Consider the following 13,330-nt stretch of genomic DNA (forward strand, 5'->3'; position numbering starts at 1 on the left):
GAATCTAAGATAAAATTGGTGTGTTTTACCATTCCAACATTCTACCATTTTAAATCGAGCAAATCCAATGAAAATGTTTGCCTTATTTTACAAAACAATTGTTTGTCTGCTACTGCGGATAGTACCCTAGGCATAGCTTTGCTCTAAACGTGCTAATAGTGTATTGTACAACAAACACTGATTAACAAAACTGGGTCTTCTCTAATCTGCATCAATACTTAAAATAAATCAAAATGGTACAACTGGTTACTTTAATTTTTTTTAAACTATTTTTAACAAATAAGTTATCTTTTTTCTAAACGTATTTCAGAAACATATAACACTTAAGGCTTCAGTAAGACCCAATAACCACAAACTACTGGTCCTATGGTCTCAAAGTCCTTAACAATGTAAACCAGGACGTTGAAGAAAAAAGATGTACTTATTTGCCCATTATATGCTCAAGATCCGTCACAGTTGATGAACATTTAACGTTGACGTCCACCTGATCATATGTTATAACGTTTTAAATTCATTATAATAACTGTTTAAGGGTAGAACATGCCTAGTGTCAAGTTTGACATTAAGTGTTGGTTAACTACAAAAAAGCTACATTGCTTTGTAGAAATGATTTGTTTTCTTGTCATTCAACAAAAATTTGTCCTGTCTTGACCATAGCTGATATTTTTGTTGCTGGAATCCCCTTTAGGGGATCCGAAAATTGTTGTACGGTGATAAAACAAAAAGACAACGCATTTTGTCGGAAATGCCGTGTAATTGTTATAAATCGTGGTAAAATCAAAGTTATTAACCAGTGACTCATTAGTCTTCGGCAATAGTCATAGGGTGTCCTTTGATTTCAGTCATTTTCGAAAGCTGACATAACATTCCATTAATAATCAGCTTAAATGTATTTTCATTTTCATAGGATTATTTATTTAAGTAAATCAAATTGTTTTTAGATAATTGTCGAAAAAGGTTATTGGACTGGGATTTCACCCACAATAAGTAGGCTTCATCATTGTGTTATGATATCTGTAAAAGTTATAGCTTTTACACAGACATACACAGACATTAATAACGATGACAAAAGTTACAAAACAATCATTCAGTATCAAATATCCTTAAATAAGTATCGATTTAATACGGACTAGGGTGCCAGGTTAATAATTTTTCATTATACAGAAAACAAATATCCATTTATAACAAAGATTCAAATTCCATTTCTCGCGGACCGGCTTCTTAAATCTTCTCAAATTTTGCTGTCAAAACTTCTGTTGATTTCAACAATTCTACGTTTAAAAATTGTAAATAAAAATCATGCGCTATATAGGAAATGACTTAATTGATATATGAATTATATGGTGACCTGTCGGTTGCATATTGAATACATTATTTTAACGCTTAAATACGAAGACTCAATGGGTTACTGGAAAAATAAATAACCGTTTTTGCGTCAAATAAAGTTGTGTGCAACTTAAAGTACATTTTTTTACTTGTCAAAAAAGATTGGGTGCGAACGCACCCAACGCACCCCCCCCCCCCTGGCTACGGGTATGTTTACGGTTTTGACAATATAAACAAGTAATCTATGTCTATAGTATGTGTCAAACTCAGTCGACCGAATCTATGCATTAGCACAATGTAGTTCGATAATATGAGTAGTTTAATAAAGTATATCCAAATACTAGGTCATTTAACCAGCTTCATTATACTCTATAGTTATACTAATTAAAACTATATTAATGAGCGTTTGAAGACACATGTTTTGTGAAACCATTCAATTCATACCTTTTTTAAAGGCAGTCTTTTCTAAATCAGTATTAAAGTGATATTATGGGCATTCTTCACTGTTGAATTAAGCTGAAAAGAATTCACAGGTCCAAGTAATTAGTTAAAATGTGGTAACTGACCAAATATCTACAACTCATCTTGCTACCAGTTGTTGATAAAAAACATTATTTTCAATATTTTACATGACTTACCCAGTCCTCTAAGCCGAAATGATCCGTAAAACAAATTTGTGTCTTTGTGTCGTATGAACGAATCTGCATGAAAGACTCATATCGTACATCGAATCATTTCTGTCGTCAGTTGTCAAAACGAAAGTACGGTTGATATTAAAATGGATTATTTTTGTCTTTTCGGGATATTGTTTTAGTATGTTGATGCTTCATTAAAAAATGTATGTGTATATGAAGTGAAAACACCAAAAATAAACAACGGTTGCGATAGACGCTTAAATACTATAAGATGCCCATAACATCACAAAAAGCCCTTTAAAACCCACTGTATGTGTTTATTATGATCATACATTTCAAATACATGTATTCCGTTTATTATAGAAAGATATAAATTTCCAAAATGTTATTTTATCTTTACTAACATCGTTCCTTTTTTACAATTATTTTGTCAATACGTTAATTATAAAGCATATTGTTTATATTGCAATAATTTGTTCCTTTGAAACGATTATCTTTTACATGGTCATGCTAACTGAGTTATCTGCGTTTTCTATTCTTTATGTTTCGTTTTACATCTCATTGGTACACATGCTAAATTCTTAACTGCAATACGCGTAATACAAGATGCTAAAATTATTTTTTTTAATGTTGCAATAAAAAGTTAAGTCCAATCATGTATATTTTATTTGTGTTCACATGCACGGTATAGAATCATAGATCGAAGAATACTATGAAGTTGATTAGCAAGACGTAACTGACTTCATGTTAGCCTGTGACTCGTATGGTCGTAGACGAGCAGACACGTCATGGCCGTAGTGTAGGCCCTCAGCACCGATGTGTGACGTCACTGCCTTTATGTTAGCCTGTGACTCGTATGGACGTAGACGAGCAGACACGTCATGGCCGTAGTGTAGACCCTCAGCACCGATGTGTGACGTCACTTCCTTCATGTTAGCCTGTGACTCGTACGGCCGTAGACGAGCAGACACGTCATGGCCGTAGTGTAGGCCCTCAGCACCGATGTGTGACGTCACTTCCTTCATTTTTACCTGTGACTCGTATGGCCGAAAACGAGCAGACACGTCATGGCCGTAGTGTAGGCCCTCAGCACCGATGTGTGACGTCACTGCCTTTATGTTAGCCTGTGACTCGTACGGCCGTAGACGAGCCGACACGTCATGGCCGTAGAGTATGCCCTCAGCACCAATGTGTGACGTCACTTCCTTCGTGTTAGTGTGTGACTCGTACGGCCGTAGACGAGCAGACACGTCATGACAGTAGTGTAGGCCATCAGCACCGATGTGTGACGTCACTGCCTTCATGTTAGCCTGTGACTCGTATGGTCATAGACGAGCCGACAGGTCATGGCTGTAGTGTAGGCCCTCAGCACCAATGTGTGACGTCACTTCCCTCATGTTAGCGTGTGACTCGTATGGTCATAGACGAGCCGACACGTCATAGCCGTAGTGTAGGCCATCAGCACCAATGTGTGACATCCTTTCCTTCATTTTTGCCTGTGACTCGTATGGCCGAAGACGAGCAGACACGTCATGGCCGTAGTGTAGGCCCTCAGCACCGATGTGTGACGTCACTACCTTCATGTTAGCCTGTGACTCGTACGACCTTAGACGAGCCAACACGTCATGGCCGAAGTGTAGGCCCTCAGCACCAATGTGTGACGTCACTGCCTTCATGTTAGCGTGTGACTCATACGGCCGTAGAGGAGCAGACATTGCCATATTATAGGCCATCAGCACCGACTGAAAAATGGAACCAAAAAAGTTCAAGACTTTATTATAGTTTTCCAAGTTTGGTCGTATATTGCCGCTTTACTCTGACAAACTTTATTAACATTACCTTATATGTCTAAGCCTGCTCATTAGTGGTTAGAGAAGTAAGCTTTTTAATGAAGTCACAATGATAGACAAGCTCATATAAAATAAAATCCTTACGATCGCTTTATTAATTGTCACGTTTATTCCAAAGTCGGATTAGAGATGGTTGTAATAAGATTGACATGACATTGAAATATGAAAAAAACATCTTTCCACTTCAAGAACAAACGGCTCAAATATTATTGGGAACGACTTATTCACCAGTTGGAAAACAGGTTTTTTATTATATGTTTCAAGATGGCAGATAAGTAGGATTAAAGTGGCGGTAAATCAGATTTGTATTGACATCCCATCGCCGTGTCTTCCATACTACTTAAGAAACTTTGCAGCCACTGTGACCATTTAGAGGAGACATTCTAGACAAATTAGGTCCAAAATACTCCGGCTGCCCGGATACTCTCCAACTAGATTTATTTGAAAAGAAGACAATAGCGCGGTGGCAAATTAGACCTTAACAGCAAGAGACGGACCTTCCTCATCAAGTTAGGCTTACACAATATTAAGATGACAAAATAGGGCAGCTTTTCGCTTTTAAAATATATTTCTGATTTGTTGAGATTGTCGTTACCATTAGTTAGTTTTCTCGTTCCTTCAAGTTATTTAGTCGTTCCCCCGAGTAAGCCAGCTCGTTGTCGCGAGTTACTAGGTCATACTCACCGGTAAGCTACATCGTTACCATGACTCAAGTCATACCCTCAACTTTATCTCACGTGCGTGTGCTATTGAATCTTGGAAACTAGTTACCAAGTAGTGAGAATGGCAAAGATACATTATGTGCATGTCATATCTGGGCCACAGTGTGCATGCGATCTGTGTATTTGTATCGATGGCATTGGAATTCTCTATTATGCAATTTGTAAGCAAATATAAACACGACAATGCGGAAATCAATTGTAAAACTTTCGCTTGTCGAGTATCATGCCGCGCTCGGCTTTGATTGTGAACTTGACGTCAAAGGTATACAGGCGATATACCCAGCAGGAGACAAAAATATTTCTAAACTGCACACGTCCTGCAGGACAAGTGCATTAAAATTTTCACTCGTCCTGCAAACACATGCACTTGTCCTTAAAATATGGGTGAAATGAAGATTGCAAAGGGCTGATATGACTAATAAAGTTTCTTGTATCACTGCTAAATTGCTGCCTACTCAGTTGTTCATGCCAGCTGATCACAAAATAAATGTTAAGCAGTGAAATAAATTACTTTATTTATGAGGAACACACAATAAATAATTGAAGACAATTTTGTGTTTGCCGTTTTTCTAATACTCGCGTGCTTTCCGTTTCGGACGTTTGAACATCGCTACCGCCAACTTTAAAGAACGCTCGTATGTCAGACATTTTTCTGACGAAATTCAGACTGGTTTGAAACCGTAGATTCTACTTCGCGTTTAAATAATTCTTTAAAAAATTATACTTACAGTGAATGCATAGGTTTGTTCCCTGTCACCATGGACGCGCAAAGTTTACACCAAAAAGCCAATATTTACTGGGGACACAGTCTCGCATAACAACGTGCACCTGCTGTATGAAATTTACAATTACAATTTCCGGTTCATTCGCGATCTACTTTCGGAATAGATATGATTTAAGAAAATGATTTTATTTAATGAAAACAAGTCTTACTCGTCAGAAAATACATATTTTAACATCAGCTTTTTTCACTCGTCCTGTAGGACGAGAGCTTTAGGGAAATTCACTCGTCCTTTCGAGATTTTACTCGTCAATACGAGCGGACGAGTGGTATTTTTGTCCCCTGCCCAGATTAAAGTGATATTATGGGCATTTTTCACTGTTGAATTGAGCTGAAAAGAATTTACATGTCAAAAGAGTTAGGTAAAATGTGGTTACTGACCAATTATATGCAAATCATATTGCTACCAGTTGTTTATAAAAATATATATATACTATATTCGATATTTTACGTAACTGGTGAGTCCTGTAAGCCGAATTGATCCGTGAAACAAAATTGTGTCTTTGAGTCGTATGAACGAATCTGCACTAAAACTAAATTTAGAATCACATCGTACATGCATGATTAGTTGTCAAACGAAAGCACGGTCGATATTCAAATGCATTATTTTTCTATTTCCGGGATATTGTTTAGTATGTTGATGCTGCATTAACAAATATAACTGTATATGAAGTGAAAACACCAAAAATAAACAACGGTTGCGATAGACACCTATTAACTGTTAGATGCCCATAATATCACTTTAAATAACTTTATTTAGAATCACGTACAGGCCATTTGTCTATTAAAGTGATATTATGCGCATCTAACAGTATATGCTATGTTTATAGATGTTGTTTATTTTTGGTGCTTTCACTTCAAATACACTTATATTGGTTAATACCAGTGGATGAACTGAAATCTCAAGAATTTGCCACACACGCCATTGTTACGTCGGATTTGTAACATGAAGAAATAAAGAAGCACGCATGTGCCATGGTTTAAATGCATCTATGAAAAATACAGAAACGAACCCGGTATATAAAAAAAAGGTAGATTGGTTCAGGGGAATATAACTTGTTTTGAAATTACTAATTACTGTACCTGATGCTATTGAACTGTTCAGTTGTTAAGCTTTGAACAAATATATCCGTCGCATATATTTTTAAAGCATCATCGAAATGCACTTCCACCCGTGGATTTGATGGCGTCTTTATTTATATATATTTTCATTGCACTTAATTAACGTTTGGCATTTTACAATGTTAAAACCTAACGGTTGTATATTTATCGCTTATGTCAGCAGTGAAACACGTTATGGAGAAAAAGGGATTGGTTAAAACATTATACGTTATGATTCCTATACCCGTAGTTGACAGAGGCAGAGGTCATCCTAGAAACAATATTGGTGTTTGTGTAGGCCGGGATGAGAATGACATGTATAAAATTGCCGATATGGTTGTTTAAATGCTGTAAGTTCTTATACGCCGTAGACAGCATAAACATACTACATTTATTGCTTTTATATTCTGTGTGCATCTGAAAATATTGTTTGGAAGCTTACACAGTGTTTATTGAACTTTAAAAGATGGACTATGTTGCTCTAATGAATAAGTGTTGCGATTGTTACCACTGATTCCAACGCACAAAGGAATCTGAAAAATGAAAAATCATTTTTCACGACTTTTCAGACTCGCATTTAAAGGGGCCTTTTCACAGATTTTGGCATGTTTTGAAATTTGAAATTATATCGATCAATGTAAACATTGTATCTAAAAAGCTCCAGTAAAAAATCAAGGATAAAATTTAAAAAACGGAAAAAGGTAACCCTCAGCAGGACTCGAACCACTGACCCCTGGAGTACTGGAGTAAAAAGTCTGCGCATTAGACCACTCGGCCATCTTTCCACTTACAAAAAGCGCAGTATTTTATACTTCATATAAGCGATCCTCGTAGTTTCGCAAAATATCACGACAGACAGAACTCTCCAAATTATTCAATCGTTTCGCGTTGTAACGCTTTATAATTTTCAGGTTTTTAAATCGTCAAAAGATGCATATAAATACTATTTTAGAGCATGGTAAATGTTCAGTATTACGGTTTTCTCACAAATATCATAACTAAAACGAAAATTTGCGAATATGAAACAACTTTTTTCAATTTTGTCAATTTACCAAACCGTGAAAAGGCCCCTTTAAATAATTTCAACAAAGTATGTGGAAATGTAAGAATTTCTTTAAAATATTCAGATGCTTATTATACGTCTTATCATCAAGGCAAGTCAATAAAGGAAGCTAATAAAAGTAAACGCATTTAATATCGGATCAATAATGCTTTAAAAAAACTCACTATTTGAACTTCAATGTTTTTGTCACTTTATTCATACGATAAGGATTATTATGTATTTAACAAGCTTATTATACATTCGCATGTGTTGTTTTATTATCTGATTTGATCTTCATCATAGTTATTAATATATAAGTGTTCTGATTGTTCTAGCAGATTGTGCCTAATGGTAAATGCCTATAACATAACGTGTAACTCTTATTCAATACTATGTTCATTCAGGGACAATGAGCATGTATCGGTTAATCTATGTAACTGTAACCCCCGTTCACACATAGACGCCGCTTAAACTACGATGAAAGCGTGGCCGAAAACGTGGCCGATCTTGACAAATCACAGGAGAAACGTGGTGGAGTCTTCATAAGCGCAGTATTATCGTGGAAGAGTCTATATGATCGGAGAGCTCTACGTTCTCGTCACGCTTATTTTGAACATGCTCAAAACAAACGTAGCTGGCCAACAATATTCGGCGTATATATATATATATATATATATATATATATATATATATATATATATATATATATATATATATATATATATATATAACCTTTTTCATATCATGGCTTGATCGGGATGATCGTCGTAAAGTCGCAGCTCTGTGAGAACAGGGTATTATATACATAATACATTATATAGCCCTTATTGCGTATCATTAAATTTATTTTTCATAACTTTTGTGTCGGGACAAATCAACTCAGCACATCATACACAAGTTTTTAACAGAACGGATAATAAACACTTTAATATTATCTATATTTCTTTCTTAAACAAATAGTAAAAACAACAAAAAGTACTTGGAGTTTAGATATGTTGGTGCACGATAAGAAAGTAAAGCATGCAATCGTTAGGAAAATTGTCAGCTCTAGTTATAAATATGAACATAAGTATAGCTTTAAGCACACTTTTTGATATTTAGTATTATTGTATCTTTATCCATTTGATTTGTTTGTCTTATATGATAAGAACATTTCGCATATTTCAACTATTATTCAAGAAGAATATAACCAATATTTCGGTATTTAAAAAAAACAATTAAAAAATCCACCAATAAACTGCATACTATAATAATAAAAAGCTGAACTATTTGGCGCCGCATTTCGATATACTGTGCTAAAATGTACCCCGACTCAACACAGTCGTTTTTGTTTTAGTGTTAAGTGTAAATGTGTGTTTATTTTTTTGATAATTAATATACAGTACCTAAGTGTTTATGTTATCGGTAAATATGTATATAGTTTTGTCTTCTGCTGAAGCAACAGGTTATACTGATGGCACACGGCCAGTAAATAGCACATTAAAAATCTAAATACCCCGCTACATTTTTATGTATATAATAACTATATGTTAATGCTATACGCTTTATTTTACACATGCATGCATATTGGTGGTTTTGCATGTTGTAGAACAACTCAATAATGTTTTGAATTTAAGAAGCACTGTGATACAAATAACGCTTTCTGTCGATGCGCAATAGTTAATGTTTTAGTCAATTGAAGGTAATATAACTCACAGATAAAACGATATTCAAAACATGCTCGACGTTCTTTCAGTCGCCTACTTGTGTTTAAATTTAAACGAGAAATCTATGAATAATGTTTAATGATTCGAGAAGTTCATTTATTTTTATATTAGATAAATGTTCTCGTTTTTTTAAGTTTCCAAACAGTCCTTTTTAGAACCGAAGAAATACACATTGGCACATCACCAAACTAATTGAATACTGATTTATTTAAAGTAAAGGGTCGTATAACTTCAGCTTTACACGACGATACTAAACATGTCTATAATGGTAGGGACCTTTTTTTGCTGGAATTAGTACATTGCATTTTAAAAATGGGGTCGTTCTTACATATAATGACTTCCTTTCAAAATATTTAAGGAATCAATTTAACAAATACAATAATCATACCAAAATCTATTTTTAAGAGCCATTGCAAGGTTCATACTTCTATTTGCACTTAATAAAAAAAAACCTTGATCGTATGACACAATGATTTGATTAGGGCATTAGATCGCGAGTGAGTTGACCGATTATTATTGACGACACTTTCCGCTCTTATGATACTTTGGGTTGATTACGGCATTAGGTCGCGAGAGTTGATCGATTATTTTTTACGACACTTTCCGCTCTTTTGATACTTTGGGTTGATTACGGCATTTGGTCGCGAGTGATTTGATCGATTATTATTGACGACACTTTCCGCTCTTATGATACTTTTTGCTTGGACAAAGTCCCTTCTTAGCAAAAATCCAGCTTAGACTCAAAGTGTCGTCCCGGATTTGCCCGTGCGGACTGCAAATCTGGCAGATCAACGATCACAATATCGGTGAAGAGCAATCCTTCAGGTACCCTTGTTGTCTGAACACTTCTGCAGCCACGTGCGTTTTGGCTGCAAAAACTGATGGATATAGGATTCATATCAAAATACAATACTCTTCACTGATAAAGTGTTTACCGTTGACATACCGACGAACGTTTAATCGAGGCGTATAGCGATTGTTAAATTAATTACATATATTTGAAACTATTTGCCATTGCGTTTTGCAATGGAACAAACACGATATTGGGATGTGTATATTATATTCACAAAGCAATCAAATTCATTCATGGAACGTAAACATACTTTTGTTCAATAACACTAAGAAACTTTTACCGGAATTCCCAAAGAGTATATAATTACCTATGTTTAAAATAACGTTATTAATATCCTCTATTTTTGGACTGTATTCGTAACATTGTTTACATTGAAAAACAATACTTTCTGTAAAACTATGTTGGAACCTTGATTTTTTAGGGTTACCTATAACTGTAATTTTGCTCCCTCGCTGCACAATAATTTACGTACTGGGCATTCAAACCTAGAACGTATCGACAGCCGTGATCATTTATAAACATAGGCATATAAACTACCAAGATCCGGAAATATAGTGTTACTAGATCTTTGTTGGTGTCTCTCGTCTTCTGTGTTGGTATCCTTTCTTGTATTATAAATGCGAAACACGTTGCTAGATTGTCACATGTTTTTAAATTAAGATCACGTAATAACTTGATAAGTATCCACACATATTACAAAAGTCCCAATTCTTAATGTATTAATACACATATCAACATTATTAGCAACCTCAATATATGAAAGAAAAAGCACTATGTACATAATTTGTTTATTTTATTTCGTTATTTATGTCAAATTGTGGTGGCACGTAAGGGTTGAGAAATATAATTTTAACAAAATACTCTATGTGTCCCTTTTCACCCACACCTGTACGATTGCGTAATGGCTTAGTCTAGTGTAATATTATTTTAGATATCGCTGCATGTACACTGAACACAATTTCCAAACGTATCGTGTATGTAAGAAAGGTTATTGAAAATGTTAATAGAACATGTAATTTAATATTATCACGGATACAATTAGACGTATTTTGTAAAGTTGACTAACAACCATTTGTAGCCTAAACATGTATAGTGACTGACCTAAAATATACTTCGTATCTACGAATGCATTATTACAGATAACTCTCCACATCTCACGCGTATACGGTGCAAGTAAGCCATATTTTGTATCACCAGCACGTCTCTGACGTAAGGTCATTTGCTTTCAATATAACACGAACGGTGTATCTCATTTCAACAGTTAATGAATAATTTAAGACTGACAAAACTTACAGCATTTTAATATAATGCAATAATTACTCATGCCTGCTCACTGAATGTGAGACCATCATGCACTGACAGAACAGTTAAAGCGGGTATATACGATTTTGTCAAATATTTATGAATTTATATAAACCGTGTAAAAAACTTATTATATATATATATTTCAATATAAATTAAAATAAAAGTTAAGAAGAACATGTGTCGAAAAATTCGAAATAAGCCAGATATTTAATTCTGAAATTGAAAACGGCTGTACAGCCGAATTCGCCAGCATGTATACCATACATGTACGATGTGCATCTAAACTTAGTTTAACGGTTTATTTGAATTCCTGCAACGATATCTATTCATACGACACACGAACACTATCTCCGATCCTAATACAAAGACGAATGCTTCGGTTATTGTAGGAAAATATATACGTCACTATCGGCTCGATGCGCTAATTTGTCTTTGCTGCATTTTATGAAATTCGGCTTTAATGTATCATTTTTCTTGCCTATTTTGTGTTATTGTAACATATTTTATCAATATATTACAATTAAACACATATAAAAAATCGTATATACCCGCTTTAAACGTTTGTAATTGTGTAGCTTACTCAGCAACACGTGCTCTGGGCTTAGTCATCTCTAAAGACAAAGCGTTCGGAGGAATGCCGTTTGATGTCTTCAACAAGCTCTGCGATACAATAGTATGACCGATCATCAGCTACGGCCCCGTCAAAAGGAATTCGCCTGCATCAACGCCGTACAGCACCGCACAGGAAGATACTTCCTTGGCGTCGGCAGGTACACACCGAATGCAGCTGTCACTGGCGACATGGGATGGTGTGACGTAGTCTTTAAAACTCAATAATAAGCATACAATGTTCATAACGATTAAAAATATATTTCAACCTTATATTTCAAACTATAAATGCAATAATTACTCATGCCGGCTCACTGAATGTGAAACCATCATGCACTCCGAAATTTTGCCCTCGTTTCTCAATGCTCATACATATATTTTGTTATTTAATTAACACTCCCCCCTCCCTAAAAACAATAGATGGTAATGCATTTGAGCAATAATGTTGCTGTGCACGTGTTTTCCGTACCGAAAAATTAGCAATCGACCCGCTTTAATAAACTACGTCTAGCATGATTTCTCTCTTCAGTCCCACCGTTGCAAATTTTCTGCCAGCGTGGGCAATCACCGTGGTCTGGAGGTGTTTTCATCATGATAGATCGCGGTTACAGTGGGTGAGCACCGCGGGCGTTATCGGCAAATCGATCCCACGGCGAACCACCGCGATCGCGGCGGACTATAGTGGCCTAGATGTTTCGCGTTGAATGAACGGTAAATGTGAATGAAAATGTACGTTTCGGTATTCCTTTGATAAGTATGTAAAACACAGTTTCACCGTGGACAGTTACCGTGATCTGAAGGAGTTTCCATCATGATAGATCGCGGTGACAGTGGTTAGCACCGCGGGTGTTATCGGCAAAACGATCTCACGGTGGACCACCGCGATCGCATGTACACGTGTACTTTTTATTTGAAGATCTCTATAATATGTACATGTAGTTCAATATTACTATACGGGAGTCTGTTCCGGATAACAAATTAAATGATGCCCATTTGTGAATTCTACAAACCACGGACCAACAACGCTAGACTGTGTATGCGTCCTCTAGGATTCTCATACGTCGATATGATCTGGGTTTTTTTTCGATTTTAATGCATCCGAGACGCAGGTGGATCGATATTAATTTCTATAAGGACCTAGTTTTAAAAGATGTCGCAAATAACATCATAGAGATCTAAGAAAAATGTATAATGACAAATTCTATTATAACCGACCTAGTATGCATAAATTTATTCTTTTGTTACCAAAAACTAAAACCAAACTCCTAAATAAACTCGCGATACATTGTAAAATGCTTTTAAAATGAGAAATGATCAATTGAATGCAAACGTTGAGTAATATGATGGCCTAAGAGCATTTTTTACAACTTTTATGTTCTATTTTGGTCACTTTCGCATAA

Source organism: Dreissena polymorpha, chromosome 1 (assembly GCF_020536995.1).
Source record: "Dreissena polymorpha isolate Duluth1 chromosome 1, UMN_Dpol_1.0, whole genome shotgun sequence".
Classification (NCBI taxonomy): domain Eukaryota; kingdom Metazoa; phylum Mollusca; class Bivalvia; order Myida; family Dreissenidae; genus Dreissena; species Dreissena polymorpha.